The sequence below is a fragment of the Corvus moneduloides genome, chromosome 1 (assembly GCF_009650955.1).
Source record: "Corvus moneduloides isolate bCorMon1 chromosome 1, bCorMon1.pri, whole genome shotgun sequence".
Lineage (NCBI taxonomy): Eukaryota > Metazoa > Chordata > Aves > Passeriformes > Corvidae > Corvus > Corvus moneduloides.
Genome location: NC_045476.1, coordinates 43,546,796 through 43,567,784, shown reverse-complemented (window position 1 = coordinate 43,567,784; position 20,989 = coordinate 43,546,796). Strand labels below are relative to the sequence as shown.

General features: G+C 39.8%; 1 protein-coding gene across 9 annotated transcripts in view; it reads left to right on the top strand.

The window, feature by feature from the left end:
• Window positions 1-20,989, top strand: part of RARB (retinoic acid receptor beta) — a 323,260-nt gene that overhangs the window by 65,875 nt on the left and 236,396 nt on the right. The window contains exon 3 of one of the 9 annotated variants that reach the window (XM_032107877.1): window positions 2,487-2,538. The exons of the other annotated variants lie outside the window; for them this stretch is intronic. The gene's annotated coding sequence lies outside the window, so the exon portion shown is untranslated. The remainder of the gene's footprint in view (window positions 1-2,486; window positions 2,539-20,989) is intronic. 9 annotated transcript variants of the gene reach the window in all.

Sequence of the window (20,989 nt, the reverse complement as noted above, 5' to 3'; positions counted from 1 at the left end):
TGCTTTGGTGGAGAGAAGGATTATAGACACAGAGTAAATTAGTTGCTTCCTTTGGGTGTGCATTTGTCTTTAAATGCTAAAAATGTGTGGCCAGGCTTTTCAGAGAGAGCATGTCACATTCAGAGGCAGTGTGGTAGGTCTTTACAGTGAGGTAGGATGTGAGAAGGACTTTCTGTATAAATTTTGGTAGTATGAGGATCTACAATACCATGGTGTTATTGTGTAGTAAAGTTCATGGAGGGAGAAGATTTTTGAGGGTTGGTATCACTGCTGGGGTGGAGAAAAGGAAGAAATACACTGATAGAGAGATGTCACTGAAAAATGGTATTGGTCCCCTCTATTTATGGCCTTAGCAGCCCCCAAGCTTTTCTTGCAAGAGTTAAATGTCTTTATCTGGAGAACCAATGCAATGAAAACTCCTCACTGTCTGATAGGAGCTAGGAATAAAGATAAATGCATGAATGTAGGCTGACACAGGAGAGGAAGGCAGCTTGTGCATCAAGTTTTATCCCCTGCTGTTGCAGAATACTGAAGTCATGTAAATTTCTCAGCCTCCCATGTGGTAGGGTTTTCCTCCATCTCATTCCCGTGGGACAGTGGTTGGAGCATCTCGCCCTCCTCATGGTTAGGCACGTGCTTGTGAATTCCATTCTTAGTGGATTCGCGGCCAAGTCTTAATCATTTCTTCTTATGCCAGAATTGTCTTTTAACTTGAATAGCTTCTCTGCCTCTCTGTTGCTTATCTCTCCTCCAACCCCCTGCAATTACACAGAAATTACATTCCTTCAAAATAGGTTACAAAACCTTGCTTAATGTTTGGGCCAGACTGATAGCTCAGTAGTTCACTAGATCGGTTCCTCCCCCGTTCTTAAATACAGGTATTATGTTTGCTGCTTCTGTAGTCATTTGTATAACCTCTGACTGAAGAGATTTATTAAAAACTGAAGTTTTCCAGTAAGTTGAACTGAGAGCACAAATCTTGTTCTAAAGTATTCAGTTTTTTTCTGTGTATATATATATATATATATATATTTTGAATCTTGATATACTGTGTCTTGTACAATTCGCTTCCCTTCTCTGAAAGTTTTAGACCAAAATTTAATAACTTCTGTGTGCATTTTCTGCCTTCTTCTCTCAACCTGTGTGGTTAAAAATGACAGTCCATGCTACAGCTTAACCTGGGAGAGAGGAATGTTCTTCAGCTCCATTTTAGGGATGGTCTTCTGGACTTGGAAGAAGGTAAGGGAAAGCAGAGGAAATCTTTGGAGTAGGAGGCAAACATCAAGGGAAATAAAAAGGCAGGAAACTGAAGACTAAAGTCATTACATGTTGTGATTTTTCTGAAATGTTTTAATTCTCCAAACTGCAAGCAATGATAAGAAAATTCCCTGTTGTCTTTCACTTAGAAAAATCCAGAATTAAAACTCTGAACATTTATACATAAATTGAACTGCAGGTGCACTTTTGCAGGGGAGGGGAAAGGATCTTAATGAAGTCTGTAAAATGAATGAGAAAATTCTGTGGAGACTACAGAAAAATAATATATTTTCCTGAAACATTGTGGGATAACTCCATAGGTCATCTTTTCATCTGAATGCTGGTTATTCAGCTTTCCCAAGTGAAGACGACTTAGATACCAGTGTGTTGCATGCAAAACAACTGACGAGGGTGCAGTTTCCAAACTTTTTTTTTCCCCCTACAGCAAGAATTATTTTTTTTCCCCCAATACCCTGGAAGCTTTTTGAATAGAAGTATTATTGCAGTCGGTGTGTCATTTTACTGTACTTCAGTTCATTTAGTCCCAGGTGTACTACGTGTGTGTTCGTTCTAGGGGAGGGCATGGGAGCCTTGCCAAGCCCTTCAGTTATTCTTGGCTCAGAGCCTAAGCACTACATTTTTCTAACTTATGAAATGAATTTCAACTTGTAACCTGTGGCACTTTCAAGGTCATGATTGGAAGGTGTCAGGTGTGCTTTAAGAATAGCTCAGCAAGGAAAGGACCTATTTTAAAAGTTTCTTTTTGTTTCCTTTCTTTTCTTTTTTTCCTCTTTTTTTTTTCTTCTTGTTTTTTTTTTTTTTTTTAAATAATTGCTGGCTAACAAATAGCCCAGAAAGCAAACTAGCATGAACTCTTCAACACCTCTCCAGATTCAACAAGACTGACATTTATAGCTTTATTGTAGCAGAGACATGGCATTTGGATTCAGATTGTTTGGACTGCAGAGTGTCAGTATAAATAGCTATGATTGACTTTTGTATGGAGCACATCTGGAAGCAATTTATGGCATTCCAGCTAGATTAAAGCATGTTTTAAAGGCATTTCACCAGTCTTTTTTTCCTTCTTTTTTTCTGGCTATGGTGAATAAAGTTTCAAAGACAGTTTAGCTGCTGTTTCTGTTAATGTGGACCATAGTGAAGTCAAATTAAGGGCAACTGGGGAAAATGGTGCATTTGTTTGTTTTTGTTTGTTTTGCTTTGTTTCCCAGAATAGAAGAACCCTGAAGTGAGTGCAACTGGGGCTATATTCTCCTTTGGAAGGTAAGATATGGCATTTGACACCAGGATGCTTACACTCTGAAAGCCAGTGTACTAAACAAACTTGAGGTGCTGGACTCAAAGCACAAATTTAAAAGACTTAAATATTTGCTAGTGGAGGCTGAAAGGATGGGGCACAAGAACCACCTCATTGTTTTTGAGGAATATGAAAAGGTACAGAACCAAAGAAGAAAAAGGAGAGCAATCATTTAGCGTGACCCACTGTGATGTAGTTGGTAGTTGGGATAATATCAGGAAATTAAACTCATGAAAATGGAAGCTGGCTGGAAAAGAGGTTTACCTAAAAGGGCTGTTTCACTGTGGCATGGAGATGAAGCAGGGATAGCAAAATGAACTTGTGCTGCAGAGTGTACTGGTTTGTGAGCACTTTGTATCTCTGCAGTAGACCCACTGGCTTGCTAAAGCTTTCCTGCTTGTGGTTGTGGTGAACTGGGTTAAAGGTTTGAGCAGCACAGTTTCTCTAAATGCTGCTGGGGCTGTGGGGCTGGCTGCTGTTGGAACATGTTGGGAAAAACCTACTGTGAGGCAGCAAAAAGCTGAAAATGCTGCCACTGACACTCACCACGGCGTATCGGGTCTGACTGGTGAGGTTGTCTCCTCCAGTCTTTGTAGGGATGTGTGGGTGTTGCTGGTCCATTTTTGTTTCTATTTACAGAATGGGACTACCTGTTCCTTTTTCCTCGTGGTGTTTTTTCTGGCAGCACAATACACATGTCAGATGTGCTGTCTGCAGAGGTGCCTGTGGTCAGAGATGGGGCTTCAACAAAAGTGGTCAAAGGATGACCTTTAGCTGGTCTGATTTTCCTGAGCTATGGAGAAAGGGTAGCATGGGCATAGACTTGAACACAGGAGAGCCTATCTCCAAGCCAGCCAGTGACTGTGTTGCTCCATTTTTACTGCTATCAGTACCTGAACAAGCTCAAATAATCCTGTTTTATAAGCATTATTCCATGCTGTCAGAAGTGGAGGTGAAAAGTACAATGTCTGGTTCAGTTTCTCATGTCATTGACCAGTGCTGTGAAAGTATGAGCTTCTTTGGTTCTACCTTTAAAAAAGTATTTAGGATGATAACATAAAATGGGCAAGCAAGAAGAAAAAGAAGAGATTCTGAGACTATTAAGGTAGATAAATGCAGTTTGAAATTAATATAGGAAAGGGTATGAAAGCACATGACTTCTTGGTAGGAGCTGTCTGCTGTGAGGATAAATAAAAAAAAAAGAATTGTAAAAGTCTTGAAGGGGGGATATTACTTTGGCAGCTAGCTTGGTGGCAAAAGTGCTTGGTAGATAATTTTTTTTAAATGCTGTAACTTAATTTTTTACTGCGCTTCTGGCCTACCTCATGCCAAATACGAGGTTACATGTATCATGACATATTTTATTCCTATTTATTTTATTCCAGTCTTAATAAATCCCACTTTTAATTTGTCCATATGAGTCTCAAACTGCCCTCTAGGAATTTTATGCAGACTGCAGGGGAAAGGTTAAACAATATTCACCCTTCAAGAAGTAGCAGTGACAATGAGCTCCCTGAGCTTAACCCACTTGGATCTTTTCCCAGCCAAGACAGAACACCGACAATATGCACAAAAAGGATGTTGGTGCTCTGCAAGGGTCTGGAGTCTGGCAGGTGCATGATGATTGTGTAATTACTCTTGCAGGACTAAGTTTAAGAGTTCAGTGAAATATTTCATACATGGAAAGAGTGTGTTTGCATGTATAAAATCTTCATTATATATCAACAAAAACAGGTGGTAGAAAGTTTTTTTTTGAAAGTACATCTATTTAGCGTCTGGCTAAATCCTTTTGAAGGCAGTGAATGGGGTGGACTCGCTTTCCTTGTTAAGCAAAGAGTTTCTGTGCCATTTTGTGTCACCTGGGCTCACTTTTATAGTACCAGAAGTTTGTGTTGTTCAGATTTTGCATCTGAATAATTTGCTGTGAAATTCTGTACCATGACAGGGTGTACCTCGCGCTTCAGCATCTGAGCTTTATTTGTTAAAAAAAATATCTTTCTGGTTCTCTTGCTTGTGAAGATAGATAGACATTATGCCTTAAACAAGAGGTGCTAAACCAGTGCACTGCTCTTCCCAAATTTTCACACAGCCTGGAGCAAGAGGCATCCAATTTGAATCGTTCAGTCCCTCTTAGAATGGGATCTCGACTGCTACTTCACATGGTGCTGTTGCTCATTTTCCATGTTTAGAAGTAACATCATCAATATTAAAGTTTTTTCTAGCAGTAGGAGGGAAGAGTGGAATTGCCTTACAGCTGGGTGCTGCCTAAACAGTGTTGGGATCCATTGAATACCCTCCCAGTTCCCTCAGTTTAGCCGTAGCCAGTGGCATAAATTGCTTTGGGTAGTGCCAAATGTGGCATTGAAATACTCATAACAACAACTTAAGTCTTGTAGGCACCTTCCTTTGTCACTACCGTCAACTAGAAATAGACAGGGCTACACTTGCAAACCTGCTGAGGTGCTGGAAGTTTTCACAATGGGTATTTTGTGATACTTTTCAAAGTTCCTGAACTGGTTCAGTTTTGCATAGGGATTTGTATATACTTTTGTAAAAAAAAAAAAAAAATTAAAAATTAGCAGCGTTTTGGTCCTGCATCTCCTCTGGCATCAACAGTACTTGTGATGGTTTCAGCAGAGCAAAGATGCTTTCCCCCCTCCTTCCAGCAGCGTTCCTACTCACAGCCTGCAGCCTTTCTGAGCAGTCAGCAGGAATAACCAGCACGGCCAGCACTGCATTCGTGCGTGGGCCCTGGAAGAAAACACACAGAAAATGAGTGTAATTGGTTTATGCTGCCTGATTAATTTATTACTTATTTCCTGACAAGTTCATTGAAATGTAATTTTCTGAGTGGTGATAATATCCACAGAGTAAAAGATGGAGGAAGGACAAGTTGAGAATACTAAATCACTAGCAGTATTGTAGCAGGGAGACTTTGTTGGGCTTTTCATTAGAGATTGCATTCTGTTATTATGCGACCTCATTAGTTATGCTGATTGAGGCAGGGGAAACTTTAATGACTGCTGTGTTGGGCATTGGAAACATATTTTAACTTACTGATGTAGAATATGGAAAATAATTGCTGGAGCTGTATTAGCAGGATGGATAAGGGCACCTTAGACTCTCCATTACTCTCAGAAATGGAGAGCTCAGAGATTGCTCTCATTATGGATGGTAGTTGACTTTTTTGGTGTTTTTGTTGTTACAGCTTTATAGAGTACTCTTTTTATTGTTTTCAACGGCTTTATTCTTTTCAGTGCTGAATTCTCAAGCCACCTTGTAGGTTGTTATTAGCTGTCCTGTAAAATTCACAAGCTGGCTTCGTGTGATGCAATTATTTAGCCGTCACATAAAATATATATCTGGTCATCTCTTATCAGGCTCATTTAAACAAAGATATTTAAAATTGACATTCCTACACAAGTGTCTAATTTACAAATAGCAGTAAATAGTCCAGGCAGTGTGCCAGAGACACCACGGAGGCTTGTAACCTGATGCTGGCTGCAGTGGATGAGGGCTGTGACAATTCCATGCTTTTTTAATAATTAAAACATTGAACTGTTCTTTTCCCTGATCCGAAACAACATTGGTAGGATTAATGTTTAAATCAGACACTATATGGCTGCTGAGTGGACTTACTCCTAGTGTAAGATCAACAGCAGTTTTCAAATAATTTTCTGTGTGGATTTTCTTAGTTTGGGATTGAGATTAGTCTGCAGAACACGTATTTTTTATATACATACATGCATCAATGGAAAGTATTATTTTGTGTGTTTTAATGAAACAGTAACATTTATAAACATAAATGTTGCCTGTTCACCAAAAAAGGTGTAATGCAAATTAAAATCAACATTTTATGAGAAAAGAGTTGGCAGGAGGTATGTGAGTTCACTTAATAAGAGCTACGTGTTTTTTTTTTTTTTTTTAATATTTCAAAGAGGCTATTTATAATGTCAGCCAAAAAGCTTTATAAATAAATGAGGCATTAGACTTACAACAGAAAACAGTATAAATTACAACAACGATGATGATTACCCATTTCACTGACAGGCATATGTAACATTTTATTTGTGTTTGAACTGAAGGAGTCTGATGGTGTATTTTAGAAATAGGTAATGAAGAATTAATTGTTTCTTTATTAATATTAGTGACGTTTAATGGTAATATATCCTCTCACTCTTAGAATAGATGTGTGGGTGACATTGTTCAGAAGTGCTTTCCAATTATTTTAACAGAAACCATATGTACAGAGGGTAGGCGAAGTGCAGGATATCAAGTCTAGGTAATTGATGCTATGCAGACTTTATAGACTTTCTCATTTCGTTTTTAATTAAAGTTTCAGTGCAATAGAATCCTTTAAAGTAAATTAAAATTAATCATCAGTAGGTAAAGCTGCTCTGCGGAGAACATAAAGCCGCCAAAACTCTTTTTCATACTGTGCATATATTGATCAATCAGTCAATATTAATTGATTTATATGTAAATGTACCATGTGAACTATTTGGGAAGCCTAAAAAATGTTGGATGTGAATCCTATTAGGGCAACAGTTATTTTGTCATGGGTGTCAATCAATAAATACTTAAGTAGATTACAGATCCAATATAAATTGTACTAGTTCAACTATGTGATTGCATTTCAAAAACTCTACATGGTTATCTTTCAGAAGATATTTTAATGCCATTTCCTTTTTTGTTCATGTTGCAGTATTCCTTTCTACAGTGATGATCTTTGAGATCATCAGTATTGAATGGAACATGAAAATGACTTCTAAAAATTGCTTTTAAAAATATGCATGTATGTATTTTGATGAAACTTGTATGCTATGTACTTTTTTTTTTTTTTTTGGTTAGAAATCTGTATTTTCCACTGAAGGAGATTCCCTTTAAATGAAGTAGTGAATCAAGTTAACTTTTCAGTAATTCAGTGGTGTGTGATAAAATATTGTGAATTGCTATAAAGGAAAAGTCCCAGATTTTATTTAGATAAAAATCTTTCTGGTGTTAGAAGATGAAATCCTGACACTGTTGAAATCATTGTAAAATATCCTGTTGAGTTCAATGGCATTAACAGTTTCACCTTCTGAGTTTGTTGAAAGTAAGGCTAACATGTTAGGAATTAAGATAAGGTGATCTGGGCTTTGAACTTCCTCAGAACCTTCTGCAAATCCAAACCATATTTCTTTGTACCTCAGCTGCCTGGATGGAAAATGGTGATAATAATTTCTTACATCATAGAAATGCTGAAGAGAGAAACTAAAAGCTGACAGGTTGTTTTTTTTATTTCAGGTTCTGGTGAGTTTGGAATTGTGCAAGTATGTACGTGGGTTCAACAAGTACCCACAGTGTCTGGGTGTTGCATAAAGAGCAACCTAGGAATTGTGCGTGTTGTCCAGATAACTCCTTAATTCATGGAAAACACAAAAATAACTTTGTACCTAGGAAGTTGTCACGATGTTCACTAAGTGGCATAATTTAACTGTGTTGTGAGAGACAACAAATACTGGATAGGCGAGAGAACCTTTCCTATGTCTTTCACATTTGTTCTCTGTTGACAAGGAGAAAGATGAGCAGATGACAAGCTAATTTAAGCCCATGCTGAACTTTAAGCATATAACTAAGCAATGTGTTTAAATGCATGTTTTCCTGGTCTGAGGACCTGCAGCTCTTGTTCAATGAGCAGGATCTAAAGAGATCCAAGCCGTGATAAGACATAAGGACTTAGCACACAGTCCTTTTTCATTGAAGATGTAAATTCTAAGTTAAAACAAAATTCCATTGTGCAAGCCCTATGGTTTTTCTTTGTCATATTAATGAAGTTCTGCTTGGGAATGGTAAAATACCTCCTTTTCGTTCATGCACCTGTATGAGGTTTAATTCAGGTTAGAGAGCCTGAGCACTGTGGGGGTTTCGGGTTTGGTGGTAATGAAAAACAGATAATCCGCATGGTTTTGTGCAAACAAGAAGGGCACGTAGAGGGCGTGTGACTGAGTGAGTTGGGCTGACAGTATTTTTAATGATACAAGAAGAATAAAATAATCCTTTACTTTCTTCAGTCACCCATTTATTGGGCACTAAGAACAATTAAATATGGGAAATAAAATCGAATGGCCTTTTAAGCAATCAATGTAAACTTCTGTACTGAATTACTGAAGAATAAAAATATACTGTGTCATCAGTCTTTAAATACCTCGCTCATTAAAAGGTTGTGCACTGACCTCTGAGCCCTAATCCTCTGGATTATTAGTATTAATTTCTTTTTCTTTTTTGTCTTTTTCATTTTTTTACAGGACAGAGGGAGTCAGTTTCCACATCTATCAAATTAGGGCATGGCTTTAAGCAAGTTATGTGACGTTTAGTTTGAAAGGAGAAAGAATATGGTTCTGTCTCTCTGCATTGTTTGTGTGGTGTGCGTGTAAATTTAACATTTTAAAGGAGTGGTGGTTTTGTTTTTAAAGAAGAAGAAGGACCTGACTTTTTCAGTGTGTCAGGTATCCATTCAAATGAGGTTATAAGCCCAGGTTTCAGCCTGTGCCTGCTCCCCAGGCTGCAGAAGCTTGGGGTGGGAGAGCTGATGTGCTTCACTGGTCACAGAGGGGACTCCGGGAGCCAGAGCAGCTCCGGCAGCCCGAGGGTTTCTCTCCCACGTGCATCTGCCCATCGCATGACCCAGCTACTTGGTTCCTCGGTGAACTATGGGACGATGGGTCATAGCACCGCAAGGAACAAATCTTCAGCCTTAGTGAGATCTCAGTGACTTGCAAGTACGTGGCTACTGCTGGCGGGTGGAAAGCTGGTTTATTTTCAAGCCAGTAGCTCGGAGTGTTGATTTTCATCTGGTTTTCCACAGCCCTTTCTTTTTAATGTTCTCTCTCTGCTAGCAGCCAAATATTACTTAGGTATTTTGTTGCTCTCTGTTTCTGCCTGGTTGTCATCTCACAGCAGTAGTTTCAGCAGAATGAATTTATTGGTGCATGCTCCACATATTGGGGCATGGCACTGAACTGCTCCACTGCAGAGTTTTAGTGGGATCATGATGGCCTAAAAAACTTTTCTTTGCAGAGTTGAAAGTGGTGAGCTACTTATGTGGCAAGGGTGGTCTTTGGGGGTAAAGGAAAACCATTTTAGCCATACCAAAATGTTGAAGAACAGAGCAAGGTACCCTCTTGGGGTGAGAGCAGCGAAGGTGATTCCTTCCATGGTTGAACTTCAAGAAAGATAGTTGTCATGGTTTATGTTCTTTTTATTGATGAGTATGCTCTCCAAGGCCCAGGCTCTCTGTTTGTGGCCTGTGCATAGGCTCAAGCCTAAACCATAGGTTCAGTAGTAAATTGTCTTCAAGTTCACTTTTTGGGGAAATTGAATGCCATGCCATTTCCGCTGCCTGGATAGATGAGTGCTGTGATGGAGTGGTGGCTGTGCCTTCATTAGCCTAAGCATTTTTGTGACCACCACTGGTTTCCCTTTCCAAGTTGTAAGTGATTGGTAGAGCATTTTTCTCTGCAGTCAGTATTGGCACTGCCTGTTTGCAGCTATCGCAAGTCTGGGTATCCTTCTAATGCCTGCAGTGCATTTGCAGTGGGACAGCTTTAAAAGGCTCAGCAGTAATTGCCTGGTATTCATTGATTCATCTTATATTTATTGTGGTGACTTTAACAAAGCTGATCTCATTTCATATTCGTCCCAGTGTTCATACACAATGTTTCACTATAATTCATCATCGTTTAATGGGAATGTTGCCCTGAAACCTTTTTGCTCAGAGGGAGATCTGGATTTGTCTCATCACTGTTTTACCCACAGCAGATTTGTCAGTCAGGAAGATTTTTCACAGGAATGCTAACATTGATGTATGAAGCAGATTCAGTTGCTGGAAATCAGAATAGAAAGGAAGAAAAAAGTTTATTTCTGCATCTAGGAAGAGAAGCACTAGGAGACAAACTATTGAAGAGTTCCGAACAGGCTTATGAAATAGCTATAAATCCATATAAATCACTTTGAAAAGGCATGTTACCTGTTTCTAATTCCATCATCCAAATTCTGAACTGTAGTTGAAAACACTGCCTTTCCTTTCTTCTGGTATTTTCATAGGTCAGTGACTTGAGGGTAAGTAATATTTCAGGTATTTTGCCAGATAAGAAGCTAAGCAGTTGTAATACCTGTCACAACTGCCTTTGCTAACAATGCATAAGATATTTACATTTTATTTTCTAGGTGTTTCTTAAACACATACAGAGATCTCATGGAAATTTGGAACAGAACCGTCTTCTGTTCTTCATGTATTTGCATGAAAATTTGTTATTCATCTGTTTAGTTACCCAAGTATTTGCCCTCTAAGTTTTTTGGGCTATATATTTGCATATTTTAGTTTTTCAGTTAACTTTATTTAGCAAACATTTGATCTGCAGACTGGATAAAGCTGGGTGTTGCTGTGACCAGGGAAAAAACTTCGGCTGAAGTGGAAGAGCAGCCCCCTTGCCTTGTTCCTTATATAGTGGAGTCTTCAGTAGGGCCTGACACAAGGTCCTTGCCAGTCTGTTTGGCGGCTGACATTGATGCGAGCGTGCTTTTCTTCAGGCCAATAAAGGACTTTGTTTTAGGCACTTACTCCCTTTTTTTGCTAGCATCTCCATAAATGGAGTTTTTCTATAAATAGTGCTGTTACCTGCCGGATGCCTTTTTCCCTTCAAGTTTGACAGCGTTTCTTTTCCTTGCCTTATAGTCCACTACAACACAGAGCCCAGCAGTTTATTTTGTGTGATGTCTATTTTCCTTCGTTTTCCACTGTCTAAAGTGCTCCAGTGTTTTGTTGCTTGAACTCTAATTACCTTTGAACTCATTATTATAGAAAAAGTATGGGCCTAAAGGTGTGCTTCAAATGGAGAAGTCCTTCAAGTCTGGGAATTGCTTTTCTAAAATTGTGAGTAGCGAAAATCTTGCTTGAAATTATTTCTGCATCTTGAGCTGATTGTGGCTAGAGGAGGGCTAGCTTTCTTGGTGCAAAGTGCTGCAGCCACCTGGGACAGTGGTCCTGCCAGCCAGGAGGGGGAAGGTGACAGCAGCTCTCCATGGGTGTCCTGCTTGTTCCTTCTGGGACTGGGCTGGGCTTATCTTCAGGATGATTTGACCGTGCACTTTATTTATTGGCAACTTCTGCAAGATATTTTTCTGTCATGAGAATAATAGACATAATTGAATTTTTCTCTTTGAAAGTGATGTAAAATCTCCTGCATTAGAATTATATTAATGATTTGGAGAAGAAGAGAGGGCAAAACAAAAAGCGCATTTTCTTGTTAGTCCTCCTTTGGATGCACCAAAGAAATAAGGAGTTACTGAAAATTGTATTATAACCTGGTACCTAGGCTGGAAAGAGATTGCTTCCAAAACAGTGGGATTGGCTTGGGCCGCTTCTCTTTGCAGCCAGCTCTAAAAAAAAGTGTAGTAAGTGGCAAACAGCTTTTTAGTTTTATCTTTGTTGTTGGCTTGTTGCATCTCTCACTTCTGCCTGTTGTCCCTTAGCTCGGGAATGTTTTTTTCCCCAGGGCTGCTTCTCTCAAGGAGGTTTTCTCAGCCAGTAGTCCAGAGAAATTTCTTCAATCCATCACTGGTCTTCTATGGGATGATCCTGAGGTCTAGACTTGTCCTGTCTGTACTGCTGTCCATGTTGTACTGCTCCCAAATGAACCTTTTCTTTCTCTTCTGTTTTGGCAGCGAGATGGTAGCAGCAATGGTAGAACTGCAGTTGTATTTCTAATTTGTAATCTGTGCAATCTCCTGGTCAAAGAGGGTGCTTGCCTTGATAATGTGCCTGAAGACTTTGGTGTGCATTGTGCCATCAGCTACATAAATCATGTTTACTTTCCTTGATGATAAATTTCTTATTCAGCTTTGAGGTAGAACACAGAGACACAGGTATGTTTTGTACATACTTAAACATCTGTAATAGTGTAGTTGAGCTGTTATGCCCACTGAAAGTATTACCCATATCTTCTGTGCTGAGGTGAGGGTACTGCTTCTGTGGGGCTGAGATGCCCTCTGTGTATGTGAGCAGGGTCTGGAGAACCTGTGGAGTTTGCACCCAAAAGTAGCTATGAAGTGGTGATGGGCAACTGCCTTTGGTGTGTATTTTCATAAAATGCTGTTTGGTCTTTCTTCTGTTGCAGATTTGCCTGGGCGGTTAGTGGATGGTAGTAAGATGATGTGAGAAGCAGGAGAACAGGGTATTCCAAGGAGTTTTCCTGGAGGGCATGGAGGGATGGGTGAAAACATGGCAGTGTTGAGAATACTGCACGCGCCGCGCGTGGTCATCGCTAGTATGGGTACCTGTGCCTTTATATTGCACAGGGTAACGTACCAAGGACACTTAGAGTACACACTGCAGTGGACTGCCTGGTTGAGGTGAAGTGGGACATGATTCAGGTAGCATCCAAATATGACAGTATTTGGCAAAGTAATGGGTAATGCTAGTATTGCTGCTGATGTCCACAATAAACACCTCAGTTTTCCTTATTGATGTCAAACTGTAGAGAAGGGCTGTTACTGAAAAATGTCTTTGTTTTCTTGTAAGCACGCTGTATTACCCACTTTGGATGTACTGCTAAAATCCAGTTATATTTATATTATAGTGCTGATGAATATTAATCATGTTAAATGTGTTTTACAAAACGAAGATTATCCAAAAAAGCATTTATAGAAGTGTTAAGTAAATGTAAGTATTTGTGTTTGTAGTGAGGATAAATAGCCTTACGCTGATCAGAACACTGGACATATACATCCCAATTTGAACGTCAGAATGGCATGATCCAGAATGTTACGGTCCCATGCACGTGGTAGGGTTGTGAAAGTGACTTTTCCCAAAAGCCTGGTGAAGATTTACAGCCGCCAGTGGTGTTAGTAGAGTGACAAGAAGTAGAGACTTCCTAAATTAAATATTTTAGGTGTTTTTAATTTGTCCTAATTCTTTAGAAGAGCTGGGTGAAGCTGACAAGTGATGCAGATGTGTTAAGACCTCGGTCGAAGTCCAGTAAATACCTGATGTGAGCTGTAAACTGGTTTTTGCATGTTCAGTTGCAGGGGAGGGCTGTTCCCTGCATTAACAGCCCTGAGCTTGACTCCCTTGGCTCCTTTAGGAGTAGTAAGTCATTGCTGTGATGATATGCCTCAGTGATTTTACTGTCTATGAAATAGAGACCATCTTCATATGAACCTCTGGGGGTTCTTTGTAATAATATTGTATTTTTGAAAAATGGCTGTACCACTCTACATAATCTCCGCTAATCGGTACATAAACCCTGTTTGGCAGTTTAAACTGTATGCACAAAATACAGGATTTGGCTCTGCCTATTCCAGTAGTTAAAAGCTCTACTCTGGTGCAAAGCACATCTTTAATTGTTTCTAAGTGCAGTACACAGGCTTGTCTTTCTGTATGCCAGATATTTTCTATTTTTTTTCTGTTCCATTGTATCTCTGAGCAAACAAAATCTTGGCTAAATTGAAGGATTACTTTCTGAAATGAAGCCTTGTTCTGTGGAGTTTGCATAAACTAATCTCTCCTGTTGTTCAGAGTTGATAGAATAAAAATTCTGTGTCCATTATTTTGGCATTTTCACCAAGTAATCTTATGTCTGGAGCCAGTTTTCATCTATTTTTAATATATTCTTGATGGATGGGTTTATTTTCTACCTACATATGGCAAAAATGTATCGTTTTAAGCAAGTTACCCTGCTCCCTCTTTCCCCACAAACAAAGGCACTTTCATTAATCTGCTTTCAGAAGCTTGAAACTAGAAGTTTCTCTTCCTGTGCATGAGTAATTATAGGTGGGCCATGGATTAAATAACCTACTGGAAAATCTTTTTTCATTTGTAGCATGGCTGAGGACTTTGAGAATGAGTCTTGTCTGTTCAAGCCTCTGTACTGTGGAAAAAGGCACAAAAGCCATTGGTAGGCTGGAAAAATAAGCTGTTTTTCACAGCTTGGCCATTTTTGCCCTCCATGTTGTAGTTGGCATTAGTAATGGAAGAAGGAATCATATGATGCTACTGCTAGGTAAAGTGGTTTCTTTTAATTTCGGGATCCTAGCTCTCTGTTTTAAAGAATTTTAAGTAAAATACAACTTTATAAACACCCGTTTCTTTGTCAAATGGAATCATAGAAGGGTTTGTTTTGAAAGGGACCTTAAAGACCATCTAGTTCCAGCCCCCCTGTCCTCTTCCACTAGTAGAACAGTAGGTGAGAGAGACAAATAATCTTCCAAGGTTTCCACCATTCCATATTTAGTAATCATGAGAAGATATATCTGAATTTTCTAGAAACTGATTTTACTTGCTTTTCACCTGGCTTTTTAGGACTGGAAGGTATATGGAGGATTTGGGGTTTGTTTTCCTTTTTTTTTTTCCTTCCTCCCTCTAGACACAGCTAAGGAAATGAAACTCCATCACTCTTCATTCAAAGTCAGCACTGCCCCCTCATTTGCTGGTGGTCTTGTCTGGTATAAATGTGTATTTCTCTCACTGTGCTTCCATCAAGCTGCCATTGCTTGCAGATCCAGCCCCTCTGGAGGCTTGCTCAGTCTCACATGTGACACCCATAATACCCACCCTGAAGTGGCTGAAGGTAGAGCCATGTTCTTCCCTGCTCAAGGAGCACATACGGCTCCAGTAGATGTAGATTGTCCATAGCCCCCACCTCTTGCCACCCACTAGGTCAAGAGAACGTGTTCCTGACCTTATCAGTGAAGTGATATGGGTGATATTCTTCATGTTTGGAGAATGAAACTCTGCTGACTGTCCAGAGTGTGGCACCTTGTGTTGGGTTTTACGGTTGGGTCAGGATGTGGTAAATACTGCTTAATGAGAAAGCATCTGCCTTTCAGTCTCTGGGCATCTCGCACAGATAGCTTGTTTCCTGGCATAGTGAGTGTTTTGCTTTTGATTTATAGTTTGCTTTTGGTGTCCACAGCTGCTTTTGGTGTCCGTCAGCTGTAGCTGATGCTTTCCGTATCAAATCTTGTAATTTTCCAGAGTTAAGATTCTGTTTTTATTAAACAAATGCTGCTTTAACATGTGGGCTGGCGGGCACATAGCAAATCTTCAGAAGGAAGACCAAAGTGTTTTGGTGGTCTTCCCTCTCCCACATCCCCCAAGCCAATGTCTTTGGATTGTTTCCATAAATATGCTGCACATCTGTGAATTACCAGACTTGTACAGTTACCTGACTGGTACTAGATCATGCCAATCCTTCAGATGAGAGTGTGTGTGTAAAAATAATTAATTGCTGTGTTGATTCCTTTTCTAAGTGATGACAGTACAGCACAGGGGTAAGTAAAATTTGCTTTTTGCCCTACCTCCTCAGATGATTTACACTACAAGGCAATTCTCATTAAAGAAGTCAATCAAATAGCCTGGTTTATATAAAGCTCAGTCACAGCTGGTAAGGATTATGTACAGAACAAAATCCAATGTTTGTTTTCATGTGTTTAGATTTCTAAAAGCCGTTAAGGAGACCTAAGCTCTGTTCTGGATGCCCTTCCTGTAATTAATACATAGTACAGAGAACAGTGGAATAGAAAGGACTGCTCATCTCTCTGTGATAGATATTCAGTGGCAGCACAATGAGCTTGAAATGTTCCCAGTCTTCAGGGTAGAAAGCAAGACTGGCCTTGCAGCATGCTTTGAGTACTCACAAATGGAGAATTTAGTAGCCAAAGCATCCAAAGAATCACAAAGTTGAGACTCTGGATGGGAACACACCCTACCAGCAGCTCCATCCAATTCACAGCAAGGGGTTTCCAAGTTGGGACTACTGATTGATTGCAGGGGAGGGCAGGAGGGGTGGTAAGAGCTTAAAGGAGAAGAAAAGGAAATAGAGAGAAATAGTGCTGCAGATGTTCAGCACCAGGCAAGGTAGACCGATAGCGTGACATTTTGTTTGGAAATTTGCAGGCAGCCAGCAGAGCTTGGATCATCGACGCTGCTGGCATTTCACACAAGCCACCCACTCTCTAAGCAGAAGCCATCTGCTCTGGGGCTGCTGTCTTTGTGCAGGTGTCTTGCAGCAATCTGGCACCTTGCTGGTGAGGAACAGCACCAGTGGAGTTTATGTGGGAAAGAGAGCATTTCAGAGATGGTCACATGGAAGAAAGGTGGTGGAGGTGCTTCTTGAACACGCAAGAAGCGACATCCCACCTGAATGTTCTAGTCATGTACAAAGTGGCTACAGAGTGGGGGTGCTGGAAAGATTCTTCTCCCCAACCAATATTTGACTCTGTCTTGGTCCAAATCTGTCATCAGCAAGTCCTCAAATGTACATGGTGTGTGCCTGTTAGAAGTATTACCATGACTTTTTTGCTAACTAGCTAGTTATAGAACATGTATTTTATAAAGATGTGACAATACAACTTCTAAGGTCTTTTAAACCAAGGGCTCAGCCATAGCAGAGAATTCTTCTTAGTGGGTCTGAATGATAAGCTTGAGAGGATGAGGAAACACCTACCTGCTGAGCATCTATTTCTCCTTACGCTCTATTAAGCAAAGAGAAACTTTATTGCTTTGTTTGTTTCATAAGGGAGAAACCAAAGGGCTGTAGGTGACAAATAATTCATTAAGTAGAGATAAAGCTATTTTAAATGTGAATATTTTTAACTGCTAATTAAAGTTGGAGGGGCTCAATTTATGGCACTTGGCAACTAAGACAAATGAATACAGTTGTTTTTGTTCTCTGAAGTATAAACTGCTTTCCTCACCAACTGCAGATGTTGAGGCTGGTGTCATAGTGACCAGGATGTTTTCTTTCCTTCATCTGTCTGTCTCCATTTGCTGTTCAAGCTTTTTTTTTTTTTTTTTAACTTTTTTTAAAATGTTCACTTTATTGTGTTTTCTATGGGGGGACAAGTAACCACCACTCTTGCACAATTCTGCTATCATACTGCTTTATGGATGTGCATTATTATTTTTATTTTCTTACTGTTTATTCTGTGACTAGGCCTTTTCTTATGTAAGAGGACAAATTCATGTCCCAGATGACCTCACTTCTTGTCAAACAGATGTGTCTGACTTGCAGTGTCATTTCATCTGGACAGAGGAGATGAATACAAATGGGAACTTGTTGAAAAGTAATGCAGGAGAAATGTTTTTGTCTAGCAACTGTCATTTGCCACAAACTATTCTGCAGAACAATATGTATGAATTAAAATTAGGTTGCAGTTTTTAACAGTGTGTGGGGTGGGACAGAAGTGGAAAAGATACTTTAAGAGTCTGCTCTGCTCCTTGCTGGGTGGGCAGTGTGGGTCTGTGCAGGAGCATGTTTGTGTGCTTGCATATGTAAATTTGGGCACCTGGGTATGCACCCATCTGGAATGAGCTGGGCTCACATTTTCGTAGGATCAGACAAATAAACCCGTGATTGTCAGTTAAATGGCTTGGCTGTCTGTTACCTAAGGCTGAAAACACAAGCTGGCTTTCTACTTCACCTGCCTTGAAATGGTGTTGGGAATGGTACAGGACAGCTCTACTCCACTAGCGTGTCGATATGCTATGTAATACTCCCTGCATCCAGCAGTTGTGTGGATGTCATATGTCCTTACATGATCAGTTGTGCCTACAGTTACAACAACTTGTTTTGTTGTTCAGAAAGCATATTAAAAGAAAAAAAAAAAAAGATGTAGGTTTCCCTTGGATGAGCTGCATTAAAAATAGTAGTGTCTTGACACTGGCTCTTTGGAGTAAAGAAATTATGCTGCTACTGGAGGACCTTTCTGTGCTAGGCAGTGTGCAAATACCCCACAGCAAATAGTCCTTGTGCTCAGAGGGACTTGGTGTCAGTAGACAAGGCATGCATTGGGAGAAGGAGCTCAGACCAAATAAACATGGGATGGCAGCAAGTACCTTGCCAGGAACAGGGTTATTTATTGCTTTGTTTGTTTTTTTGGGGTTTTTTTTCTGTTTTGTGGTGAAAGGGAGTCAGTTATTTGACAAGAGGACAGAATTGAGCTTGGGGGGAGCAGAAATAGTAAGTGAAACTTGGAGAAGCAGATGCAAGGACATGACAAGGCAGAAGGAGAAAGCCCAGTGTGACATGCTGAGCAGTTTGGGGAGAACAGAGGGCAGGAGCAGAGGGAGAGGAAGGTGTTGAGGAAGGCAGTGGACACGGCTGAAATTACAGTCGTGGCCGTGCTGGGATGAAGAGAGGGAAGGAGACCTATGTTCAGGGTGAGCTGGATGCCCTGAGATGGTCTTGAGAGCCACTAGGGTGCAGAAGGAAGATAAAAAGAGGGTTGGCTTGAGTCTTGAGTAGAAGTGGAGTGGGGATGGACTGTTTGATCTCACACTGTGCTGGTGTCAGGTTCAGTGGGGTACTTTGCTGAAGGCAAGGTACAACTTTTTACTTTTAAATAATGATTTAGTGATCACTAAGGCTAGTGCTTAAACAAAACTCATCCCAGTAAGTGAAATCCATTATGAGAGTACATCTGCATTGATTGTCATGCTGGATCTTTATCCTCTCCCAAGTGTAGGATGGCACATTATCTCAGCTTTCTTCAGACGGATGGTTAATCCATAGTCTTTTGCTGTCTCAGCACACTGATTGGGGATGAACTTGAGACAGATGGAAAGTTGAAGTCAAGTTCTATAAGTAAAAAAGTGTACATTGGTTAACTCTGTGGAGGCCTTTAATTTTCCTCAGTGAAAAAAGCGTGCCAAATGTTAAATAGGTATATTCCCGACATCTGTGCTGTAAAAAGATGCCCAGGCAGGGGAAACCAGAACACAATGGTCTGTGTTAGGCAGTAAGACAGGTAGTGTTATCACAGCTGTCCCATTGGACTTTTAAATGTAGGGGTGATGTTTCATAATCCATCTTTTGCTGGAAATGGATTACAAAATAAAAAAAAAATGCTGACCACAGAGCCTGCACACAGGATTCTGCTGAGCTGTGGCAGAGGACTTGCATGTCTGTCTTCTGACAGAGCTTTCTGTAATTTGAGTCATTAGTAGCTGTTTGAAAGCAGGTAGGTGTGCATTCTTTTCTCATTGTGGTACTTCTGAACACTGCATATGATGTTGCTCCCTAGCGCCTTGAGTGTTTTGGTTGATGAGGTATTCTCCCCACCTTAGATGGCAAGCCAAAAATTATTCTTCCTGCATTTCAGGACCATGAAATAGTCTAGTGAAGATTTGAGTGTTTTCTTCCATTTACTTTTGGTAATGTTAGAGATGAAATAGAGGAGAACAAGCCGCCCCGGGAGGTGTGGTGACAGTCGTGGTTATTTGGCATTGTGCTCTTTGTTCCAGTTGTTTGTTAAAATTTAAGTAAATAAAGAGCTAAATTTTCCCTTGAGCCAGGTTGGTATTTCAAGAGACTTTTACTGTAACTAAGAGAAGTTGCCTGAGTACTCTTGGGTGATGTTGTCAGTGTCATTACTATCCTGTAGTGAGCTGAGTAGCAGCGTAGAGGTGGTCTACAGAACCTGCTGAATATTAAATACATGCAAATGTAAGAGGTATGCGTGTATATAGCAGTAAGTCTGTTCTGTAAAGTATGTAGTTTTTCTCTAGGTCTTATATAAAGCTGTGAATATAAGGACTCTAAACAGTAGTGTTTTCTTCCAAGCAGATAAAATGATATTCTGTTGTACTGTTAAAGTACACTCTCAGGGGTGCTCTTGAAGAAGACAGTGTAAAATACAAAGTTGTAAAAGCTGTTATACTTCATGTTTGATTTCTGCAGATTTTCAAACCTCAGAAAATGAAGTGATGCTTCATTAAAACTAAGATTATCTAGACAATGAGTGTAAATACTTGCAATATGTTTAAATAGCATTATAACTTTTGCAGAATACAAGATTTTAAAGAAGAACTGAGTTGCCTTGTTTCTGCCATTATGAGTTATCTGTAGCATAACATTTAACACTCATAAGATGTTATACTGCGTATATTTCACCCTACTGCTTCTCAGATTCATGAGACATTTATTTTCAGCACACAAATATATATAGAAAACCTAATGCTGACTATAGTAGAATTAAAGTACTTGAGAACATTTAGGACATATGTAAGGAATAGTTTGAGGCTTGCTGGTGCTCTCGATGTAGATCATAGAATCATAGAATAGGTGGTCTGGATTTACCAGCATTAAAGATACAATTGTAAGCAAATACCACTAAAAATTGTGCCCCATAAAATAATGGCAGCTGCTGTTTTCTTTGTGGTTGTGGATGAGCCTCACTGTGATAGGTAGAGGTTAGATTCTGACAGATTGTGCTGTTGGTCTTGTCATTTGCATTTTTGTGGGTTTTATTGGTAAAATACAGATAAGCATTTTATAGTTAGAACTGTTACCGACAGCTTGGCATGCACTCATACTTAGTGCTATCAAAATGACACTTCTGCTTATGTAAACTTACATGCTTATTACTTTTGTCTCC